Genomic DNA, 11,059 nt, shown 5'->3' on the forward strand with positions numbered 1-11,059 from the left:
CTGGAACATGTTCCGGGATTGAGGAATATACCACATCAGTCACCGGCTTCATTAATAAGTGAATCGACGATGTCGTCCGTACAGTGACTGTATGTACATACAGTGGGGAGAACAAGTATTTGATACACTGCCGATTTTGCAGGTTTTCCTACTTACAAAGCATGTAGAGGTCTGTAATTTTTATCATAGGTACACTTCAACTGTGAGAGACGGAATCTAAAACAAAAATCCAGAATATCACATTGTATGATTTGATGGACAGCAATAAAATGCAAATTAATTACTTAAAAATCATACAATGTGATTTTCTGGATTTTTGTTTTTATTACAGACCTCTACATGCTTTGTAAGTAGGAAAATCTGCAAAATCGGCAGTGTATCAAATACTTGTTCTCCCCACTGTATACCAACCAGAAGCCATGGATTACAGGCAACATCCGCACTGAGCTGAAGGCTAGAGCTGCCGCTTTCAAGGAGCGGGACACTAATCAGGACGCTAATAAGAAATCCCGCTACGCCCTCCAACGAACCATCAAACAGACAAAGCATCAATAAAGGACCAAGATCTAATCCTACTATACTGGCTCTGATGCTTGTCAGATTTTATTTTATTTATTTATTTATAGGGGACAATGCACATTAATCAGCATCAATATTACAATAATGCAACATCCATGTAAATGTGCCGGGGTTAGCCAAAAGCTAATTTGCGCCCGTTCAGGTAAGGGCAATTACACAGCCACAATAGAAATACACACTAAAACAATACAAAATACAAATACATTACACCCAATAGTATATCATTCTAACAACAACAACTTATTCGTAATAAAAACAGTCATCTTACATATGAGGAACCACAGATAACTAATGTTTACATTGTAGAATAATAGTGAAGACATCAAAACTATGAAATAACACATATGGAATCATGGGTGGCTATTTGAAGAATCTCAAATATAAAATATATTTTGATTTGTTTGACACTTTTTTGGTTACTACATGATTCCATATGTGTTATTTTATAGTTTTGATGTCTTCACTATTATTCTACAATGTAGAAAATAGTAAAAATAAAGAAAAACCCTTGAATGAGTAGGTGTTCTAAAACTTTTGACCGGTAGTGTACATGCAGGACTGTATCGTCTGCATACATCTGCATGTTAACTTGTGGGCAAGCAAGTGGGAGATAATTTATATAGATGTAAACAGAAGGGGGCTGTCGTAGTAAATATTAAAATGTTATAGCTTGGTCTGACTAAAATCTTGTGCATGACCCATTTTAATGTTAGGAGCTTGTTTTCAATCAATGCTGTTCCTATGCAAGAACAATGGACAGAGCCAATATCTTCTCAAGGACAACACCCACGCCACAGGCCACAATCTGGTTGCTCCCCACGAGTCTTTCCTTTGAGAACATACACACATTCACACACACATCTCCATGCATACGCACACTCATCCTCATGCCTCACGAGTTACGCACACACACAAACTGCACTTCTTTCTACTGGTCGGGTGCCTAGGGCAGAGGACTCTGCCGTGCACAAAATGGGGCTTCTACTCTGGACAGAGCAGACCCGCCTCCTACGCCTCCGGAACCAATCAAGGGACTAGAAGAAGGACCCCTTCCTTTGTGTTGCATTGTATAAAGTAATGCTGAAAACTCTGTTTTTGATCCCTTTTCAACTGTCTCCATAAGAGGCAACTGAATGGGTCCATGCATGTAGCTTGAGCAGTACCAGCTATCTCTGTTGTTTAATAAACTGCCTTTTGCTTAAGCATATTCCTCTCTGTCTAGCGTCGTTGGTTTGTACTTCCTCTCCTTATGGTTCCACCAACAGGGCCTAATATTGAGCCTTGTGGGACCCCAATGTTATAGTAAAGAGAGTCCGACTGAGTGTCCCCCAGACGAACCCTTTCACTTCTGTTTGTCAGATAGGAATACATCCAACTAATGGCTTCAGTGGACACATTAAGGGAGGATAGTTTGGATAGGAGAACCTCATGATTCACAGTATCAAAGGCCTTCTTAAGATCCAAAAAGACTACGCTGACTTCACCACCTTTAGATTTAATGCACTCCAGAAAATAGCAATTGGCTGTTTCGGTAGAATGGTTAGTTCTGAATCCAAATTGCATTTGATGTATGGAGTTGCCCTGATTGAGGTGATCAGTCAGATGTTCAGCCACCCATCTTTCAGCTACTTTAGCTAAGACTGGAAGAATGCTTATAGGTCTGTAATTTTCCACCAGTGTTGGGTCACCAGATTTTAAACAGGTATCACTGCAGCAGACTTTCAAGCATTGGGGAAAATCCCATATTTGATGGACAGATTAACTAGATGTACAAAAGGGGCAATCAGAGAATATTTGTGTCTCTTCAGGAATACAGTGTCTAGACCAAATACATATTTTGTTCTAGAGCTCCTGAAGAAGCTGATAATACTGTCCACTGCTGACGCTGAGATTTCAGGAATTCTGAATATTGGTTTAATATTATCCATGGGAGTGAGAACTGTGTTCTTGGTGGAACATCTTTGAGCCAGTTCCCTGACAGAGTCAACAAAAAAATTGTTAAAGGTGGTGGATATGAAATTGGAGTCTTCAATTAGAATCCCATTAACCTTTAATTCAGGATGTTTTTTTGAAATTTCAGCTCCTCTCCCTGTTAGTTTGTTGAGAGTTTCCCAAATCACTTTGCCATTTCCTTTTGCTTCATTGATCACTCTGAGAAAGAATTCTGCTTTTGCTTTTCTTATATTGCTTACCACCTTATTTCTCAGTGACGTAAATATACATCTGTCATCATTCTGACCAGACTTCAGTGCTTTTTTCAAGGAAAGATCCCATTCTCTCATCTGCCTCCAGAGGTCCTCGTTGAGCCATAGTAGAGAGGTTTTCCGTCTTGGCTTACGTAGAAATGTCCTGGTAAAAGAGGTATCCACTTTGTCAATAGTTGACAGAAACGTTCTGTATCCAGACTCTGGGTTGCTTAACTGATCAGACCAGTCAATTTGACTTATAGCTGCATCGTAGTTACTCTGCTCACTTTTCTGGATATTTTTTTCATACCGTTGCACATTAAAATGGTTCTTAAATCTCTTTTTAGTGAGCTTTCTAACCACCAATGTAACATTGTGGTCAGATATGCCATTTAGTAAATTAATGGACTTAGTTATTTGATCAGGTCTGTTAGTAAACACCAGATTAATTTGAGTCTGGGGTGTCTGTGTTACTCTGGTTGGTCCTTGTATTATTTGAGTCAGGTTGAAATAGTCTGTGATCTCTTTGAGTTTTTTCCTGCTGTGGCAGATGTGGCAGGGCTTGCAAACTAGCACGGATTACAAAGGGAAACCCAGGCGCGAGTTTCCCATTGATGCGAGCCTACCAGACGAGCTCAATGTCTTCTATGCTCGCTTCGAGGCAAGCAACACTGAACCATGCATGAGAGCAATACACTACATGACCAAATGTATGTGGACACCTGCTCGTTGAACATCTCATTTCCAAAATCATGGGCCCCCATCCCCCTCTTTACTACTCTAACAGCATCCATTCTTCGGGGAAGGCTTTCCACTAGATGTTGGAACATTGCTGCGGGGACTTGCTTCCATTCAGCCACAAGAGCATTAGTGAGGTCGGGCACTGATGTTGGGAGATTAGGCCTGGCTCGCAGTCGGCGTTCCAATTCATCCCAAAGGTGTTCGATGGGGTTGAGGTCAGGGCTCTGTGCAGGCCAGTCAAGTTCTTTCACACCGATCTCGACAAACCATTTCTTTATGGACCTCGCTTTGTGCACAGGGGCATTGTCATGCTGAAACAGGAAAGGGCCTTCCTCGAACTGTTGCCACAAAGTTGGAAGCACAGAATGGCCTAGAATGTCATTTTGTGCTGTAGCATTAAGATTTCCCTTCACTGGAACTAAGGGGCCTAGCCCGAACCATGAAAAACAGCCCCAGACCATTATTCCTCCTCCACCAAACTTTACAGTTGGCACTATGCATTGGGGCAGGTAGCGTTCTCCTGGCATCCGCCAAACCCAGATTCGTCCCTCGGACTGCTAGATGGTGAAGCGTGATTCATCACTCCAGAGAACGCGTTTCCGCTGCTCCAGAGTCCAATGGCGGTGAGCTTTACACCACTCCAGCCGACACTTGGAATTGCGCATGGTGATCTTAGGCTTGTGGGGGGCTGCTCGGCCATGGAAACCCATTTCATGAATCTTCCAATGAACAGTTCTTGTGCTGACGTTGCTTCCAGAGGCAGTTTGGAACTCGGACAGACGATTTTTAGCACCCGGCGGTCCCATTCTGTGCGCTTGTGTGGCCTACCACTTTGCGGCTGAGCCGTTGTTGCTCCTAGACGTTTCCACTTCACAATAACAGCATGTACAGTTGACCGGGGCAGATCTATCAGGGCAGAAATTTGACAAACTGACTTGTTGGAAAGGTGGCATCCTATGACGGTGCCACGTTAAAAGTCATTGAGCTCTTCAGTAAGGCCATTCTACTCTCAATGTTTGTCTATAGAGATTGCATGCTTGATTTTATACATCTGTCAGCAACGGGTGTGGCTGAAATAGCCGAATCCACTCATTTAAAGGGGTGTCCACTCTTGTATATATAGTGTAGCTGTTCCGGTTCTGTGTGCTCATGCTCTCCATAGCCGATGTAAGTAAGAACTTTAAACAGGTTAACATTCACAAGGACGCAGGGCCAGACAGATTACACTGCCCTTTCCCACCTGGACAAAAGGAACACCTACGTGAAGCTGTTAGTCCACGATCAGCTCCTTTGTCTTGCTCACGTTGAGGGAGAGACTGTTGTCCTGGCACCACACTGCCAGGTCTCTGACCTCCTCCCTGTAGGCTGTCTCATCGTTGTCGGTGATCAGGCCTACCACTGTTGTGTCATCAGCAAACTTAATGATGGTGTTGGAGTCGTACTTGGCCACGCAGTCGTGGGTGAACAGGGAGTACAGGAGGGGACTAAGCACACACCCCTTAGGGGCCCCAGTGTTGAGGATCAGCGTGGCAGATGTGTTGTTGCCTATCCTTACCACCTGGGGGGCGGTCCTTCAGGAAGTCCAGGATCCAGTTGCAGAGGGAGGTGTTTAGTCCCAGGGTCCTTAGCTTAGTGATGAGCTTTGTGGGCACTAAGGTATTCATTTTGTCCAGGTGGGAAAGGGCAGTTTGGAGTGTGTCATCTGTGGATCTGTTGGGGCAGTATACGAATTGGAGTGGGTCTAGGGTTTCCGGCATGATGGTGTTGATGTGAGCCATGACCAGCCTTTCAAAGCACTTCATGGCTACCGACGTGAGTGCTATGGGGCGGTAATCGCTTAGGCAGGTTACCTTCGCTTTCTTGGGCACAGGGACTATAGTGGTCTGTTTGAAACATGTTGGTATTACAGACTCGGTCAGGGAGAGGTTGAAAATGTCAGTGAAGACACTTGCCAGTTGGTCGGCGCATGCTTTGAGTACACATCCTGGTAATCCGTCTGGCCCCGCGGCTTTGTGAATGTTTACCTGTTTAAAGGTCTTGCTCACATCGGCTATGGAGAGTGTGATCACACAGTCGTCCGGAACATGCTTCAGTGTTGCTTGCCTCGAAGCAAGTATAAAAAGGCATTTAGCTCGTCTGGTAGTCTCTCGTCACTGGGCAGCTTGCGGCTGGGCTTCCCTTTGTAGTCCATAATCGTTTTCAAACCCTGCCACATCCGACGAGCGTCAGAGCCGGTGTGGTAGGATTCAATCTTAGTCCTGTATTGACGCTTTGCCTGTTTGATGGTTCGTCTGAGGGCATAGCAGGATTTCTTATAAGCGTCTGGATTAGTGTCCCGCTCCTTGAAAGCGGCAGCTCTTTAGCTCGGTGCGGATGTTGCCTGTAATCCATGGCTTCTGGTTGGGATATGTACGTACGGTCACTGTGGGGATGACGCCGTCGATGCACTTATTGATGAAGCTGGTGACTGAGGTGATATACTCCTCAATACCATTGGATGAATCCCGGAATATATTCCAGTCTGTGCTAACAAAACAGTCCTGTAGCGTGGCATCCACGTCATCTGACCACTTCTGTATTGAGCGAGTAAATGGTACTTCCTGCTTTAGTTTTTGCTTGTAAGCAGGAATCAGGAGGATAGAATTATGGTCAGATTTGCCAAATGGAGGGCAAGGAAGAGGTTTGTATGCATCTCTGTGTGTGGAGTAAAGGTGGTCTAGATTTTTTTTCCTCTGGTTGCACGTGACATGCTGGTAGAAATGAGGTAAAACGGATTTAAGTTTGCCTGCATTAAGTCCCCGGCCCCTAGGAGCGCCGCTTCTGTATGAGCATTTTCTTGTTTGCTGATGGCCTTATACAGCTCGTTGAGTGCGGTCTTAGTGCCAGCATCGGTTTGTGGTGGTAAATAGATGGCTACGAATAATATACATGAGAACTCTCTTGGTATATAGTGTGGTCTACAGCTTATCATGAGGTATTCTACCTCAGGCGAGCAATACCTCGAGACTTCATTAATATTAGACATCGCGCACCAGCAGTTACTGACAAATAGACACACACACCCGCCCCTCGTCTTACCAGACGTAGATTCTCTGTCCTGCCGATGCACGGAAAATCCAGCCAGCTCTATATTATCAGTGTTGTCATTCAGTCACGTCTCGGTGAAACATAAGATATTAGTTTTTAATGTTCCATTGGTAGGATAGTCTTAATAGTAGATCGTCCAGTTTGTTTTCCAATGATTGCATGTTGGCCAATAATACGGAGGGTAGTGGTGGTTTACCTACTCGCCTGCGAATTCTTACAAGGCACCCCGCCCTCCCCCTTTTTCTCTGTCTTTTCTTCACGCGGATGACAGGGATTTGGGCCTGGTCTCGACAAAGCAGTATATCCTTCTTTTTTTCAGTTCGAGGTGAGTAATCGCTGTTCTGATGTCCAAAAGCTATTTTCGGTCATAAGAGACGGTAGCAGCAACATTATGTACAAAATGAGTTACAAACAATGCGAAAAAACAAACCAAATAGCACAGTTGGTTAGGAGCCCGTAAAACAGCAGCCATCCCCTCCGGCGCTGTCCGACCAGTGACCAGCGTTACATTATTCATCACTTGAGCCTGTTAAATTTGAACAACTGCCAAAACAAAAGTAGGTCTTAACACCATTAAGAGTCTAAATGACAATGGCATCCTACTAGCATATTTAGTGATAGAAAGATGGCCTCAAACCAACATGTACCTTTATTCTAGGCCTCACTCTCCAAATAAAACAAATTGGGAAGAGAATTGAAAGTGCATTTCGTCTGCTCAAGGCAAAATTTGGCTAGTTTGATAAATCACCATTTTGGCTTAACCGACTGTAGGCACCCTCAGGCTGGCCTGCGGATAGCAAAAACTAACAAAAAGGACCATGTATTACAGTTTTTCTCTATTTCTTGAACACTGTGAATCCAACTGGGATCCATGTGGCCAAAATAATAACTTTATATCCACAACAGTTCTCATCGTTTTCAAGCTTTCACACTAAATGCAAATGCTAAACACTTTTTTGCAAAACAGTATGTTCTGGGTTTGGGGTTCAACACCTGTGGGCATCAATTCAATCAAATAAAGCCATTCAGAGAAATTACTTGAAGGTATGTGAAACTTGTGGTCCTCTGTAGCTCAGCTGGTAGAGCACAGCGCTTGTAACGCCAGGGTAGTGGGTTCGATCCCCGGGACCACCCATACACAAAAATGTATGCACGCATGACTGTAAGTCGCTTTGGATAAAAGTGTCTGCTAAATGGCATTTTATTATTATTGTTATGACATCAGTCTTTCTGTGCCTACTTTGGTATCAGAGAAGTGAATGGATGAGAAACCACAGGGACCACCGGAAGCAGAGAGACACCAACCAAAGGCACACCTGCATATCAACATTGGCTGGTGCGGTTGTTCTACTATGCATTCCTTAATTGCCTGCTCAGACTCTGACAAAAGATAATACAATCAGATAGAGCTAGTGATAGTTCATGTCTTTGAGCCAAATAAGCCAATCAGAGTGCTAGGGCGCTTTCCCTCCATGAAAATGAAAACTAAGAAATGGCAATTAGCTTGTGGCTGTAATCTGGGAACTGTGTAACGGTTTGCAGCAGACAACCCAGTCAGAGGCAGTCAGTAGCCGTTATTTTGGACAGTCTGTGACTTTGTCAGGTAAGAGACGATTACCGATGGTACATTATGCATGTGTCAGCAATACAAGTTGATTTTAAGACAAAAATAGAAGATTAAAAAAATAAGCTTATCTTAAGAAAATTTTATGTTATACTTACATTTTAGCAGACACTCTTATCCAGAGCGACTTACAGGAGCAATTAGGGTTAAGTGCCTTGCTCAAGGGCACATCAACAGATTTTTTCACCTAATCAGCTCGGGGATTAGAACCGGCGACCTTTCGGTTACTGGCACAACGCTCTTAACCACTAAGCTACCTGCCGCCCCATTATATAGGGATAGTTCACCCAAATTTCAAAATTATATATTGATTTCCTTACTCTGTAGGCAGTCTATGGACAAGGTAAGGCCGCAATCCATAGTTTTATATAACAATTTTGTTTTATTAAACTGATACATTATTGTTCTGGATAAGAGCGTCTGCTAAATGACTAAAAATGTTAAAATGTAAACATAATTATTACTGTTATAATATTCTAAACTGATAATGCAATTTTTTTGTTGTTGTTGATAAGTGTCATGTATTCCCCCAGATTTGATCAGTATCATTTTCAGTATATGTGCAATTATCCCCTTGCTCAGCATTATCCTCGGTAAGTCCGAAGTTACTTTTGAAAATAAAAACCTAAAATTCCTTTACCTCTTGATCTCTAGGTGCTTTGTACTTCAATTAATGCCCAGTTGAGCCCTTCGTCACGATCTACCTGGTAGTGTTTGGATGTTTGAGTCTGCTCCTGGTGTCACCGTTTATGTTATTGGCCTTATATGGGGATGAGGATAACTACTGCCATAACTTCTGAATTTTTGTCATCATGGTGACACTGTTCATCTGGATCATAACTGGTGAGTGAGATCCCTAACCCAAACACACGTGGCACTATTTGAACTTGGACCCAATGGCTGCTTGCAGCTATATCTATTTATTCATTTAATTTCCACACTTGAAGCTCTCAACCTTCTACTATAGGCAGTGTGTTCATCATACCAGTATATAAAGTAACAAAACACAACCGGACCATCGGCAACGGAGGCTACAACCAAATGATCACCAATAGGAGCCACAACCAGACTGTCACCAATGGGAGCTACAGCCAAACCATAACCAACCCAAACTACTGCTACAAAACTTTATACAACTTTGGATTGTCTACCTGTGTAATGTGGATAAAATCAAATCAAATTGTATTTGCCACAAATTGTATTTGCTTACTTACAGCCCTTAACCAACAATGCATTTATTTCTTAATAAAAAAGTAAAATAAAACAACAACAACAAAAAAGTGTTGAGAAAAAAAGAGCAGAAGTAAAATAAAATAACAGTAGGGAGGCTATATATAGGGGGGTACCGGTGCAGAGTCAATGTGTGGGGGCACCGGCTAGTTGAGGTAATATGTACATGTGGGTAGAGTTAAAGTGACTATGCATAAATAATTAACAGAGTAGCAGCAGCGTAAAAAGATGGGGTGGGGGTGCAAATAGTCCAGGTAGCCATGATTAGCTGTTAAGGAGTCTTATGGCTTGGGGGTAGAAGCTGTTGAGAAGCCTTTTGGACCTAGACTTGGCGCTCTGGTTCCGCTTGCCGTGCGGTAGCAGAGAGAACAGTCTATGACTAGGGTGGCTGGAGTCTTTGACAATTTTGAGGGCCTTCCTCTGACACTGCCTGATAGAGGTCCTGCATGGCAGGAAGCTTGGCTCCAGTTATGTACTGGGCCGTACGCACTACCCTCTGTAATGCCTTGCGGTCGGAGGCCGAGCAGTTGCCATACCAGGCGGTGATGCAACCAGTCATTATGCTCTCGATGGTGCAGCTGTATAACTTTTTGACAATCTGAGGACCCATGCCAAATCTTTTCAGTCTCCTGAGGGGGAATAGGCTTTGTCGTGCCCTCTTCACGACTGTCTTGGTGTGTTTGGACCATGATAGTTTGTTGGTGATGGAAGGAACTTGAAGCTCTCAATCTGTTCCACTACATCCCCGTCGATGAGAATGGGGGCGTGCTCAGTCCTCTTTTTTCCCCCTGTAGTCCACAATCATCTCCTTTGTCTTGGTCACGTTGAGGGAGAGGTTGTTAACCTGGCACCACACGGCAAGGTCTCTGACCTCCTCCCTATATGCTGTCTCATCGTTGTCGGTGATCAGGCCTACCACTGTTGTGTCATCGGCAAACTTAATGATGGTGTTGGAGTCGTGCCTGGCCATGCAGTCATGGGTGAAAAGGGAGTACAGGAGGGGTCCACGTGTTGAGGATCAGCGTGGCAGATGCGTTGTTACCTACCCGTACCACCTGGGGGGCGGCCCGTCAGGAAGTCCAGGATCCAGTTGCAGAGGGAGGTGTTTAGTCCCAGGATCCTTAGCTTAGTGATGAGCTTTGATGGCACTATGGTGTGGAACGCTGAGCTGTAGTCAATGAATAGCATTCTCACGTAGGTGTTCCTCTTGTCCAGGTGGGAAAGGGCAGTGTGGAGTGCAATAGAGATTGCATCATCTGTGGATCTGTTGGGGCGGTATGCAAATTGGAGTAGGTCTAGGGTTTCTGGGATAATGGTGTTGATGTGAGCCATGACCAGCCTTACGGGTCGGTAGTCATTTAGGCAGGTTATCTTAGTGTCCATGGGCACTGGACTATGGTGGTCTGCTTGAAACATGTTGGTATTACAGACTCAGTCAGGGACATGTTGAAAATGTCGGTGAAGACACTTGCCAGTTGGTCAGCACATGCTCAGAGTACAAGTCCTGGTAATCCGTCTGGCCCTGCGGCCTTGTGAATGTTGACCTGCTTAAAAGTCTTACTCACATCGGCTACGGAGAGTGTGATCACATAGTCATCCGGAACAGCTGGTG

Source organism: Coregonus clupeaformis, chromosome 8 (assembly GCF_020615455.1).
Source record: "Coregonus clupeaformis isolate EN_2021a chromosome 8, ASM2061545v1, whole genome shotgun sequence".
NCBI classification, from domain to species: Eukaryota; Metazoa; Chordata; class Actinopteri; order Salmoniformes; family Salmonidae; genus Coregonus; species Coregonus clupeaformis.